This window comes from Sturnus vulgaris, chromosome Z, assembly GCF_052056855.1.
Source record: "Sturnus vulgaris isolate bStuVul1 chromosome Z, bStuVul1.hap1, whole genome shotgun sequence".
NCBI classification, from domain to species: Eukaryota; Metazoa; Chordata; class Aves; order Passeriformes; family Sturnidae; genus Sturnus; species Sturnus vulgaris.
The window spans coordinates 31,524,252-31,537,781 of record NC_142283.1 but is presented as its reverse complement, the minus strand read 5'-3'; the positions used below and the strand labels follow the sequence as shown (position 1 = coordinate 31,537,781).

At 35.8% G+C, this 13,530-nt stretch overlaps 1 protein-coding gene across 12 annotated transcripts in view; it reads left to right on the top strand.

The window, feature by feature from the left end:
• The window catches only part of LINGO2 (leucine rich repeat and Ig domain containing 2), a 687,670-nt gene that overhangs the window by 414,460 nt on the left and 259,680 nt on the right, over nt 1–13,530 (top strand). For 10 of the 12 annotated variants that reach the window (XM_088156126.1, XM_088156127.1, XM_088156128.1 and 7 more), the window contains exon 3: nt 1,028–1,110. The exons of the other annotated variants lie outside the window; for them this stretch is intronic. The gene's annotated coding sequence lies outside the window, so the exon portion shown is untranslated. The remainder of the gene's footprint in view (nt 1–1,027; nt 1,111–13,530) is intronic. 12 annotated transcript variants of the gene reach the window in all.

The following is a 13,530-nucleotide window of genomic DNA, read 5'->3' as shown; positions in this document are numbered from 1 at the left end:
ATTTATGCAACAAAAAATCCTTTCTCCCTGACTTGTCTGGCATCTCAAAATGAAAATAACCCTAACAAGTCTAAGCCTGTCTAGTCAATATGATAAACCAATGGCTGATTATTTCAGGAAAGAAATAACAACATATCAGCTAAGATCTTCTTAAATTACTTGTCAGTTTGGTACTAGTTTTTCGTTTATATCTTCCAGCTTTGTACAACCAACTGCTTCTTGAAACCAAAATGGTAGAATTAGTTTAAAGTCCTGAATCCACGGTGCCACCTGTACTTTAAAATAAATATCTTGAAAATGAGTCAATATTTTCAAGTCAAACCATGTGCTGGGTAGAAATATGGAAGATTATTTTAATTTCATTAACTAAATATCTGAACTATCAGTTTATTACTTTTAAGAATGATACTACAACTGTTATATACCAAAGGAGGAGGATTTTTACTGAAGAACCACCATGTTGTATATTTCAGCTCCCCAGTGTTGTTTGTTTTCTTTCACCCTTGTTCTACCCTTGCCCTCCCTCCCCCCACAAAAAAACCCCTATGATTTTTTTTAATCAATTACTGAGTGTTACAGTGTTTAATAAGCTCTTCCGTAAGTCATATAAACCTGCAATAGAAGCAAGTATACTTTGCAAAAACTGAGACATAAAAGACTACTTCTAGTCCTAGACATGAATGTGTGACCAGTTTTATTTCCTGCCATGTATGACTACAACTTCATAAATTACATTTCTAAAGACTCTATTATTATTTACTAAATTTCAAAAATAATCAGAAACTGAGGACATATATTATGCTACTTACACTGTTTACACTGAGATGTTTTTTATGAGTGTTTAATGTCAAAGATGTGCTATGTACTCTCTCTTGAAATACAAAAACAGTGAAAGGAAAAAGATGATCTATCACACTTGGTCTAGTCAAGAATTTCAGTTACTCAAATTTTTTGTCTAAATTATTATTTTGTTTCATATATTTTATTTTTTGAGAGTTGAGTTTTTTGTTATGTATTTTCTTATCAGGTTGATATTAACATATTAAGCTGAAGGAGGGAAGTAGTGGAAGACTTCCACTGCAATTGTGAAAAATAAGCAGGGTCAACCTGGTAAGTTTATCTTTTTGTTGTTGTTGTTGCTGTAGTTGTTGTTGTATTGATGATGGTTTTCCCATTGATTCCCACTGATTTCCCATTTCTCATTTATGTTTGTAGCAAGATCTCGGTTACTGTTGGTCTTATTCTTGATGTAATATTTCTGTTATTGTCTTAAAATTTGCTTTATATTTTAAACAAAAGACGAGTGTTAGGTAGCTCATTAACTCTTTGAGATGCAGCTTTGTCATGGATCCAAGTAGTTTCAATTCCAGCCAGAGTAGTTAGCACATAAAATTATTTTTTAATCCTTTAAGTGTATATACCATACTTCCATATTTTTCCCAACCTTGTCAGGTCTGTATTTTGCAATTTGAGAAAAAGTATGAGCTGAAGGGTCTGGGTTTAAAATGTTATTTTTCTGGGGTTTTTTAATTTTATTGATGTCATGATTTAGGAATGGCACTTCAAATCATCAGTCGCTCCTCACCCTATTCACTCCTGTGGGAGAAAAAAGCTAAAGATTATGGGTTGAGGTATAAACAATTTACAGGAAACCGCAATTAAATAAGAAAAAATAGCAACGACAAAAATATTAAAAAACAAAAGTGTACAAAAGAGGGTGACTTACATGGAATAATGCTCACAAAGCCTGAGACAATAAGAAACAATGGCAGACAGACCGTCCATGCTTCCATTTTTTTTCTCCAAGTCATGCCCACCTCCTTCTCAGAGACAAGAACCCCTTAATCCTGCCACCAAGCATGACCTGAGGTGGTTTAGAATAACTCTGTAGACATGCCCACACAGCTCCACGCTTTGCTCCCTCATGGCTACTGTGAAAAAAATGAACTCTGTTCTGGTCAAAAAACAGGACAACTAATTAAAAAAAACAAAAGGCAAAGCAAACACAACTTTTCTAGAGTTTCAAACTGTAATTTTAAAGCAGTTATTTATTCCAGCCTTATTCAAACAAATATTTGTTTCAGGTAGGTTTTCCTTTTATGAAAAACCTTTCTGTGGACTTTATTTCTTCCCTAGAAGAAAGTCAGTGCAATTAAAGCAGTGATATCTCTTTCGGGAGGATGAGTAGTTTTAAATGTTTAGGGATAATAATGTCTAACTCCCCAGTGTGAGTTGAACAAACCCTTATATTTTCTTTACAGACACATTCAGCCTTTGGCTAATGGTGTCTGGGAAGTGCTGGGAAGTGGAAAGACAGTTTTAGAAATTCAGAAATAATTGCAGCAGTTAGAAGAATAATATGTTCAAGTATTAATCTGAAAATACTGAAAAAATGGTGGTATCACATATCTGACACAATATAAGACCAGATTTATAAATGCATTAAATGTATCATCAAAAAGTACCTAATAAGGAATTGCAGACTTCTTTCAAGGCTGGTCTTATATCTCAAATTTCATATATATAAGTGTAGTCATTCATGTATGTATGTATGTATGTATGTATGTATGTATGTATCTATCTATCTATCTATCTATCTATCTATCCATTTATCTATTTCCATCTATCTTCTGATGGTCAGTGGGTGATCTATAGCTTTTATTTAAAGGAAATACAATAATTTCTCTATTTGACTACCAGTACCAACAATAGTAGTGCTTCACCACTGCACTGACTCTGATAGTATAACATATACAAAGCCATAAACCCCTCTATCGTGATTTAGGAGTGGTGTTTCCCAATTTAGTGTTCCCACTGAAACACCCAGCATCACACCCTGCTTGCAAACTCCTCCTGCCCTCCTCGCTATGGCAACTTGGAGAGGAGAAGGGGAGACACTAAAAGGTAAAGATCCTGTATTGAGAAAAAAACAATTAACTTGAAACAGCAATGAAATAAGAAGAACAAAATAACAATAGTAATACTGATAACAGAGTGTGCAAGAAAGACCATTGCTCATCATGGGGATCCCAGTCACTCAACCCCACACTCCGTCAAAACCCTCCATCCTTGCTGGACAGGGTGTAACATGATGTGGAATAACCCCACAGTCCTGACCATGCTTCTCCTGGATGCTGCAAAAATTAGCCCTGTCCTGGCCAGAACCAGAGCATTTCCACCCCTTATTCTATACCTTGGACATCATGCCCAGGTCCTACACCTTCAAACTACATACGTACATACACACACACACATATAAATATATATATATATGCAAAAAAATGTACAGGCATCATTCCCATAGTGAATGGCCCTCCCTCCGAAATGTCTTTTAAGTTAATTTAGTCCATAACTAAATGTTTTAAACCTTGACTCTCTGTTCTATCCATTCTGTCTTTCAGGGCAGGAGGACTGGTGTGGTTTGGGAGGTTGCAATGGAGCCTCCTTCAGCACATGTCACCTTTTTCTCCTCCTCTAATGACAGTCTGAAATATTTGTCTTAGGCCAGTTTGTGATGAGTTCCCCAGGCAATTGGAGTTTTCTATTTGAGCTCATTGTGTGATCTGTGTGATCCAGTTACTCCACATAGCATCAGTGGCATGATGTGTTGCACCCTTTGAACATCCAGCCTAGCATTGGCAGTCAGGGTGCCAGGAGAACATTTGGTGCCAATTACATCTGAAGCAGCTTGAACCCCTTCCTAAGCTGACAGTATCTCTGCAAATAGCAGTATCATCAGGATGCATGTAGCAGGTCTCAGATCTTTTGCATCCCCTATCTCAGAATCCTAGGGCCTGTCTTCAATTCTACCTGGGTACTTTTGCAGCGACTCCAAGAAGGTCCATTCTCTCTGGTTGCAATGTAAAGCACATTTTTCACATCTTTTTATGTCCTGACTGTCCCAAGGGCTACTGCATGAACAATCTTCTATTTAATTTTTTCAAAATCTTGTTGTTACTCAGGATCCCACTGGGAATCATTCTTCTTTTTGGTCATTTGATAGAAATCTTTTACAATCTGACTCTATTCTGGAATATAGACCCTTCAAAAACCCACAATGCCTTCTTTTTGCTGGTTGGTGAGGATATAACTGCTATTTTGTTGAAAAATCCATCAGAATTTGGCAATGTCGAACTTGCCATTTTACTCCTAGAAATTAATTTCCTGGCCAAGTCCCTTGATGTTCTTAAAAATCTCTCACTTACCTGCAAATATGGTGTTGAATACAGTGAGGAAACATGACAAACATATCAGCAGGCTTTCTTTAACATCCAAAAGAAATTCAAAATTCTGAAAAGCTCTTGTAACAAACCTGAAGGAGAAAAAAGGGGGTGAAAAGCTGAGGAAAATTATCCTCCCTTGTTCTCCCTACAGACTGTGTACAATTATTATTAAATTCTCAGAGGTAATACCTGAGGTAAGGGCAGGAGTGCAGCACTGAGTACACATTCCAAATGACCCTCATTGTCCTTGATGTTATCATGTTGATACCACACAGTACAACAGTAAAGGAATCCTCATCCCTCTTGCTGCTCTGAAAAAGAGAATCAGGGAGAGCACATAGTGCAATATGGGAGAATAATATAATTTCAAGCACCACTGCCATGTGAATAGACAAAGCAACAATGTGACTGGTGGCTCTGTACCAAATAAAACAAATATGTATATCAAATTTGTTTCCAACCACGCTGGGCAGATCTGTTGTTATCTCAACATTTCAAGCCCCACATTGGATGCCAGAGAAAGCTGTTGTGGTTTAAGAATAAGAAAACGAGAAGTAAGAGCAACAATACTTGTAGCAATGTAAGATCGGTGAATGATTCATACAATATTGCTCACCACGTGGAACCCAGCACCACCTGGCTGCACATCTTGCACACCCCGGCCAAACTGGAAATGGGCCCAGGCCCCTCCTTACTCCCTGCACATGATATGAGATGGCATTGAGGAACAGGACTGCTTAAATTTGTCCCAGGACTCTTGGCACATTCATGATTTAACATGACCACGTCTTACTCGTCATGTTTCTGGTAGTACAAAAATACATTTTTTCTTCAAGGAGTTTAAAATGTGTTTTAATATGTTTAAACTGGGAGTTGTTCAGTCCTCCTTGAAAATTCTTTCCATCCAGAAAGTGAATAGATCTATAGGATAACTTTGGAGAAGGAAAAGCTTGTAATTCCATTATGCAGAACAGATAATTTTGTGTAAACTTACCTGCATGCCTCACTTCAGGTATGTCAGGAATGTATGTACCTTTTAGAATTATTTTCAAAATTGTCACTTGCTTTGATTCCCCTTAGGTATAAGAAGATTTTTAGTTGGTTGGTTGGTTGGTTGGTTGGTTGATTTGTTAGTTGTTAGTTGGCTATTTTTTATCCATGAGGGGGATTAGATACTGAAGAAGATTTCTTAGAACAGTTATGAGATATCTGTCCTTAAGGGTGTTCAAGAATAGACTGGACATGGTCCACAGCACCTTGATCTGACTAGTTCTGTTTTAGGAAGAGAGTGGGACTAGATGACTTCCAAAGTGTGCTTCTTTTCAAAATCATTCTGTAGATTTGCAGATTTATGATTCTGTGGTTAAAGTTATTCCCAAGAATGAGGAGGAAAGTCTTATCAGCATTTTTTCTTAATTTCACTAACCAATTCAAGGAATTAGTTATGAAATTTAAATGAAACTAGCATGAAATGTCAGTATGTTCAGCTTAAAAAAATTATCAAGGGACTTAAACTGTGAGAAAAATACTTCAGCTTTGAGAAGATCACATGCTGTTAGGAACAAAGATGTTTTGCATGTGTTGCTAAAATGGGAGAAATTGAAAAGCAACTGAAAATGCAACAAGATTTTGCATATAGCTATTTGAAAATCTGGTAATGCATTTTCCTTTGGGAAATCTGAAGTTGAGGTATAAATTTAACTGCAAACTTCTGAGATTCCCCCTAATTTTTGTTTTAGTCTAGTTCTTGTCATCGTTTCTGAAACCATCTTATAGTAACAAGATGTGTAACTTTAAAAGTTACTTAAAAGTATGGTTATTTCAGTGTACAGCTGTACTTGTATGTTGTTTTACCTAATGAAAACCAAAAAAAGGCTTTATGGATGTAATTTCTCCATTTTTTAACTGTGGAAGACTAAAGTGCTGTCTTAATGTCATAGGTACTGTGATCAAGGTGTAGTTTGCTAGAAGTCAAAGGAATTGCATCAGAGATAAATCTGGACAAATACTGTTTAAAGGAAGCAGAGAGTAATTTGACTGAAAACTATCCCACACCAAAAAAGTGATTCATTACTGGAAAAGTACTAATCTTAAAAGCAGCATTGCCAATAAGTCATGCGACAAGTAAAAAGTACTACTGTCAACTATTTAAGTCCTTATTTTTAGCTACTTCAAAATTCCATTTAATTCCTGTCACTCTTTTCAGTTCCCACCTGTATTAACAACTATTAACCTTTTCTCTACCTTGATCTTATTTTGGCATTTCTATAACACCTTCATTTAATAAGGAATTAATTTGCACCTATAACAATGATTTATAGTTCTTAGCTTTTTTGCTGTCTATGTGTTTTTAAGCATATTAATTAGAATGACAAAGAAAAGATGATTAGGGGAACTGCATCAGTAAACACTATAATTAAGTATAGCATGCTGATTTGGGTTTTCTTGTTAGTGTATATTGTTGTTGTTGTGGTTTTTCCTGTTGTGTAAAAAAATCAGGTTTTTGAGCAATATTTCATATATACTGCAACATTAAAAACTCTTGAGAGAAATTAGAAGGTACCATCTTAATATAATTATGGCCTTTGACATACAAAAAATGGTATATGGCATTACTGTAGCAAGCAGTATCACCAAAGCAGTATCATTAAATCTTGTCTATTAATTCCACACTCTTAATCTGAAAAAATAGAAGTAGTGAAGTTAAGTGTCTTTCCACAGGTATGGGAACAGTTTCATAAATAGATTTTATATAGGGAAGGTGCTGCCTGCTTGCTGCACTGAGACAATTTGTTAGTTAAACCTCGACTCTCTTGTGTTGTTCTGTTTTGGAAAATATTCCATTTAGTGTAGAGAGTTTTCCCCGAATGTTATTGTGATTCTTTTGAGCAATACAGAATTGCACCCTGTCATGAGTTGAGACTAAGTATAAATATGCCTGAAGTAAATGTTACAGAAACTATCCTATCTACTTCCCTTAGCTGAAAAGAGTGTGTGAGTCTATTTGACTATGACTGTACTAACTGTATAAATATATTTCTTCAAAACCAGTTTCACAGGTTTCGAATCACACACGTACCTTAATGTTCAAGATGATCTTCTATTCCCATATTGGTAAACTGAATGGTGTTTGATCTAACTCTGGAATAAAGATGCATGTCATGTCCATGTCACTGTGCTATTTCAATATAGAAGCCACCAGACACTTCTATTAAGTTGTTACATCTTCATATTGACTTGTAGAAGATACTTCTGGGCGTGTCCAGTTTCTTCGTTAGTACAGGTTATCAGATTCAATTTGATCAAATAAACTAAGCCACTCTGGGTTAGTAGTTCCCTGCTCTTTTGTTTTAATGAAACTTTCTGGGGCTTTTCCTGTGTTTTCAGATGCATCAAGAATAGAGATGAAGATTCCCTTAATTTCTCATCTTCTTTATTCTTTTGTATTTGTTTCTTCTTGGTCTTTGGTTTTCTGTTGCTGTGCCAGTGAAAGTGCTATAAAATCATTATGGAAAGGTTGCTCTTTGATCTGTTAATTTAGTAGAGGTATGAAAAGATGTTTTTGACATGCTTCACAAACGGTAGGTATGGGTGGATGGAAGGTCATAAATGACAGGGGGAGAAGATCAGCTCAGAAAGTAGGACAGGAATTGTAGCAAGAGGAAGTAAAACAATAGAGCTGGAAAGAGAATAAAGACTATACTGATAAAATATTATAGAGGTAATGAGAAAGGGAGAGAGAAAACTCTGACGTTAAACTGTGTAATGTATTTTCAGTATGTGGTTATGTCTGCAAGGTCACTGACATTTTTCTATGCATTATCATAAACATCACAAGTTGGAACATTTTATAAGCAAGCAAATGAAAAATTCTGCTTATCTAACATTTTTTCATTTCCCTCTCCTGAAAATAATACACCCAGAACCATGACCTCTGTCCATGACACTGCTGAAGCTGTAAGTTTCCAAAACAAGGAATATCAGCAGTCCCTTCCTTGAAGTCATGAGAAATGTATGATTCTCTTCCATTCATAATATTTTCTTTGGTTTTGGGATGGCATGTGGATATTTTATTAATAAATATTCTCCAAATTACTTCTTGACCTCTTTGTTCAGCATATGCCCCTTTTCTAAGTTGGACTTGATGATTCCTCTGGGTCCCTTCCAACTCAGAATATTCTGTAATTTGGAGAATAAATGATCTGGAGGGAGATTTTGGGATTTTCATTAGATAGGGCAATAAACTAGTTCTGCTGGACTTTCATGGACCATGAAAGTGGAGGAGGTAATGTAAAACATTAACATTTCAAAAACACAGAGATCATATTTATTTTCTAAACCTCCCTTAGTTTAGTTCATGCATTGTTCTTACACAGCTTTGCCATTCATTTGGGTTCCATCTGCAGGCATAAGAGGTTAGTAAATTCTCTAAACCATTCTTTTTGAACTCGCTCTCCTAATAACACCCTAATTAAAGCTCTGTGAAAAGGAGTCAGATTCAAGGAAACTCTTGTTTTACTTTAATGAATCTTTATGTATTTTTGCAGGGTTGGTTTTGAGCCTTAGATTATCCATGTTTCATCATGAAGGACATCCAGTCTTCTGCTGGTTTGGAGAATTTATTAGCCTTTAGTAAGTTACAATGAGCATTTTCTTGTGATGAAAGCAGAAAAAAAAGAGTTCATTAATGGAAAAGAGTATCTCATTTTTGACAATGCTCTTTGTTTTTTAAAAAAGCAGAAAATATTCTATTATGTGAAATTGCAAAACCTTTTTGCTCTTTTCTGATATTTCTGTTACAAAGTATGCTTTATAATAAGAATGGAATGGTATAAGATTCACTTTGAAAGCTGACTTTCCAAGACTAGTAAAGAAAACATGTCTTGACCTATGCAGTGGTGAGTTAGGGTCCACAATCTCATGTTTGGACTTCACATGAGCATAAACGTACGTCTTGTGTGAGCTCTGGTTTATTTTTGTTTAGTTTTGTCCTAGTTAGGGCAAATTTGGGGGAAAACCTCCGGAAGGAGTCCCCAGAAAGCAAACCCCCACGACTCCTCCCCACAACCACCAGGTTCGGGAAGAATTTCCTGAGAGAGAAGTGGAAAAAAACCTTGTTTATTTAACAAACTAAACACTCCTCAGCACAAAAAAACCCAACACCAGCTGACAAAAAAACACTCTGAAAGGATGACAAACTCAGAAAGTCTTTCTGCGAGTGGTCACCCAGTTATCAGTCTCCGGCACTGGGGAATGACTGCTTCAGGTCGCAGAATGCAGACTCCTGGTGTTTCTTGGTGTTTCCCAGGTCCCTGTCCGGAACAGGTTCAGATGGCATCCAGGAAAGGGAGAGGGGGGAAAAGAACAGTCCAGGGAAAAAATTGGACTGCCTAGCTGAACTAACTAACTAATAAGCAAAAACAAGGGCAAAGTGAAACAAAGAAAAGAAAAAGAGGCAGAAGCAAGCAAAGCTAAGCTAACAGCAAGCAACGCAAAGCCTCTCCTAAACATAGACCACGGGGGAGGTGAGCCGGCTGATAACAAGACCAAACAAACCTTCACTTTCAGATTCAGTCCTGAAAGCACAGGACATAATACCAAGCATAAACAGAACACATGATTGGAGATACAAACACCATAACATCACCCTAGGACAAGTTTCTACTTTACAATTACTGATACTGAAAATATACCTCCATAATTTCCTTATGCTTTCATGACTTTGAAATACTGATAGCAAATACAAATTTAAACATATGCCAGTCCATATATATTTTATTTAATTGTGGTACAGTGCCTCACTCATGTTAGAAGAACTCATTTGTCAGAAAAATGTCCTGAGAGACCTTTATATTGCAAGGCATTTTTACATTTGAGACCTCAGATATTTGCTACATGGTCAGTGAACTAAATCTAAGGATGATTTAATGTTCTTCTAAAAGAGTAGGCTGATCAATTCATGAATATATGCTACAACAGCTTTCCCAAAAAACTTCTCCCTATCTAGAAATCCTGAAAGACACTGCACAAAATTGGTGATTATGATCCTCTTTGTAATTTATAAAATATTCTTGTTGAAATTTGCTTTGTTGTTGCACCTTACCTAGATAGTTGAGAAATGCTTAGTTATCAAAGAAAATTCTTAGCTGTGTTATGTTATTAATCAAAATTGATGCTTCTGACAACCAGTCCTAGAGCAAAACAAAACAAAAAGTAAAACAAAGCTATAATACTGAAACTGTACACAATGTTGATTTTTTAAAAATTTTGATTGTCAGAAAAAGTTTTATTTTTATCACTGGTGCATAAATTAGCTCCTGAGATGTCAAGATGGCGATATCGAAGAGAGTTGGTGACAAGAGTGAGTTTTCACTTCATAATTTGCTGTGCTTAATTTATCAGTGAGTTAAGTTTATTCAGTAGTCCTATATGTTAAAACATTTTAATTAAAGTAACTTTGCAATTTGCTGCTTTATGACTTTGTGCTAGAGCTGATTTATTTTTTGTAGAGGAGACATGAACCACTTCTCACCTTATAATATATCAGTAGAGAGAAAAAGAATATATTACAATCTTTATAATAAACAACTAATCTCATTATAAATGGCCAAAGTTACTTCACAAACCAATGTCTTCCAATGATATTGCATGAAAAAGAAGATATGTTTTGCCCAAGCTAAATGTAATCAAAGAAGAAAATGGGGAAAAATGGCAATGCATGCAGCAGAACAGAGAAGAGACATGGCTTAGATGAAATACTCTCAAATCCTAAATTGAGTATAGGCTTAATGAGGAATTTCTGTGAGTTTGTTTTTGTTTGTTCGTTTTATGAAATGCAAGAAGTAGCACTTTTTTTTTTCTGTTGTGATATATCACAGAAAAAATGTTCTAACATCTCTGGAAATACTTTCACTAGCACAAATATATTTATCCTGACACTTGCCCACTCTCCTAAAAACCACTTAGAGTGCTTTGTTTGTATTGGATTGCCCCCGTGGCATGTTACTGCAAGGGTTAAGGAAAAAAAAGAGAGACATGTTGCCAATCCATATGGAATAGCTGGCATGAAAATCATTGAATTAGAGAGCTGCTGTGTAAATGGAAACAAGAGTGAATGATGGAGAGAGAGAGCTCATGAAGGTGCAGAGCCCATATATCTATGTGCCTGTGACAATCCTGCAGGAAAGAAAAGGGAATACACACCCAGGTACCCCCTCACTTGTTAGGGTGAAGGACTTTGATCACAGAACACTTCTTGATTAAATAAATCTTGTCCTCTACAAGGACAGTCTGAGAACATGCAGGCACATGTGAAAACTGTTTCCAGCAAATTTCAGGAACCTGAAGTCTCTTAGAGAATCATGCAATAATTGATTTAGAACCATTACCCTTTGTCCTGTCACAAAAGATCATGCTAAGAGTTTTGTCCCATCTTTCTTACAAGTCCCCTTCATGTACTGAAAGGCCACAGTTAAATCTTCATGGAGTCCTCTTGGCTAAACAACTTCAACTCTTTCAGCCTTTCTTCATAGGAGAGGTGCTCCATCTCTGTGCTATTTTAAACATTTCCAACTAACCATAGTCAGGGTTCTTATTGTTAGTTCTTCTTTTTCCTCTTGTTTCACTTTTTCTTATCCCCTAATCTTCCCTCTACCTCTGTGGGTCTGTATTGCAGAAAGTGAGCATCAATCCTGCTGCTTCTTTTTAAGGGACATCCCAGAACACTCCAAGTTGCATTTTTGTATTCACTATTTTTTTTTTTAATCAATCTAGTGCACTGCCTTGCCAGAAGCTCTTTCCTTTCTAATGGAGCATATCATAATCAAAATTACAAATCTGCCTAACCTAAAAGTAAAAGAATAAATTTGATTAATACAGGACTGGTATTGGTCTGGTAATAGGACTGGGCTGGTAATGTGTAATAATTATTGATAATATGTCACAAGAGGCAATAAATACGGATAGTAAGACATACAACAGACATTTTCAGAAAAGTGAAAGCCACAGAATATATTCCTTCTATCTCTTCAGTACGTAAATTTATCCTTTTAAGACTATGCAGCTGTTGTCAAATTAAAAATTTATCTGCAGCCTACCAAGATACAGTAGAATTTTCCAGCAGTAAACTTTGCAGAGAGTAAACAAATAAAATTAATAAAATCAGAATATTCACTGAAAGTAATACATCAATACTCATGACACAACAGATGTCTAAAGGATATGCAAGCTTACCTACATTCATGGATGCATGGATTTTTGCTTTTATAAAGGACCAGCTGCTCTCTCGGGGGGTGATACGTCTTTAGGAAGCTGTTCAGAGTCTATTTTTTCTCTCCCCATTGATTTCCCACAGTGAGAAAAGTGTCAAATAAAGCAAGGGGTGTTTCTTCTCATTATGCATTATTGTGAACTTCAAATCCAAAGTTAGAATTGTATCTGAAGTAAATGGGTGAAAACCTTTGAGACTTTTTCACCAGCATGTAATTTCATTAGAATTCATTAAGCCACTGTAGAGGAAAAGAATAGGGGGGAAAAAAAAGCAATCCCAGGGAGAGTTGTTCCTTTCAGCTTTTTTTTTTCCTTTGAATTACATACTAGCAAGATTTTTTTGAAGATTTTCTGTCTTGTTTTTTATGATGGTTTGCATTGCCATCTCCAATGTACTGCTAGGAAGGCAATATGGTTGGGTCTAAAATTTCCATCAATATATTCTCAAGTTCTGAGGAGATAGAAGTGTAGCTTTGTATCTTATCTCTATACTCTACTGAATGTGTTTTATTTATGTTAAAAATTATGTAACTTGGAAGGAGTTTCACATATTAAATTTTGCTACAGTATCAAAATTAAATCCTTCTCTGGATCTTGGCATGGTAAAGCACTAATATTTAGCTGCAAAAATTCAGTGGCTTGACTATTTCAGAGTTTTGGAGTGTTTTTTTTGTTCTTATTGCACTACTGTTGCTCTTATACAGTGATATTTGAAGAAGCTCTGCATTATCTCAACATTAATATTTTCTGTGTTCTATATTCACTTGTGTGTTGAATTTTAATTCCCCTGGGACCCTAGACTGCTCACTGAGTCACAATGCTAATAATGATTAACACTTGGACTGCATCATATGTAAGTAGCTCAAACCTTCTGTAATACTCCATCTTCTAGAAAGAGGAAAATTTGGAAATAAGTAGTCAGTGAGTCTTTTGACCAAGTCTTTTTTAGCTTCAGATTAAAGGAAATTTTTCATGTGCTACTATAAATTATTTTTTTGAATGGTGTGTTAATTGAAATTCAGGATGTTAAAGGCAAGTG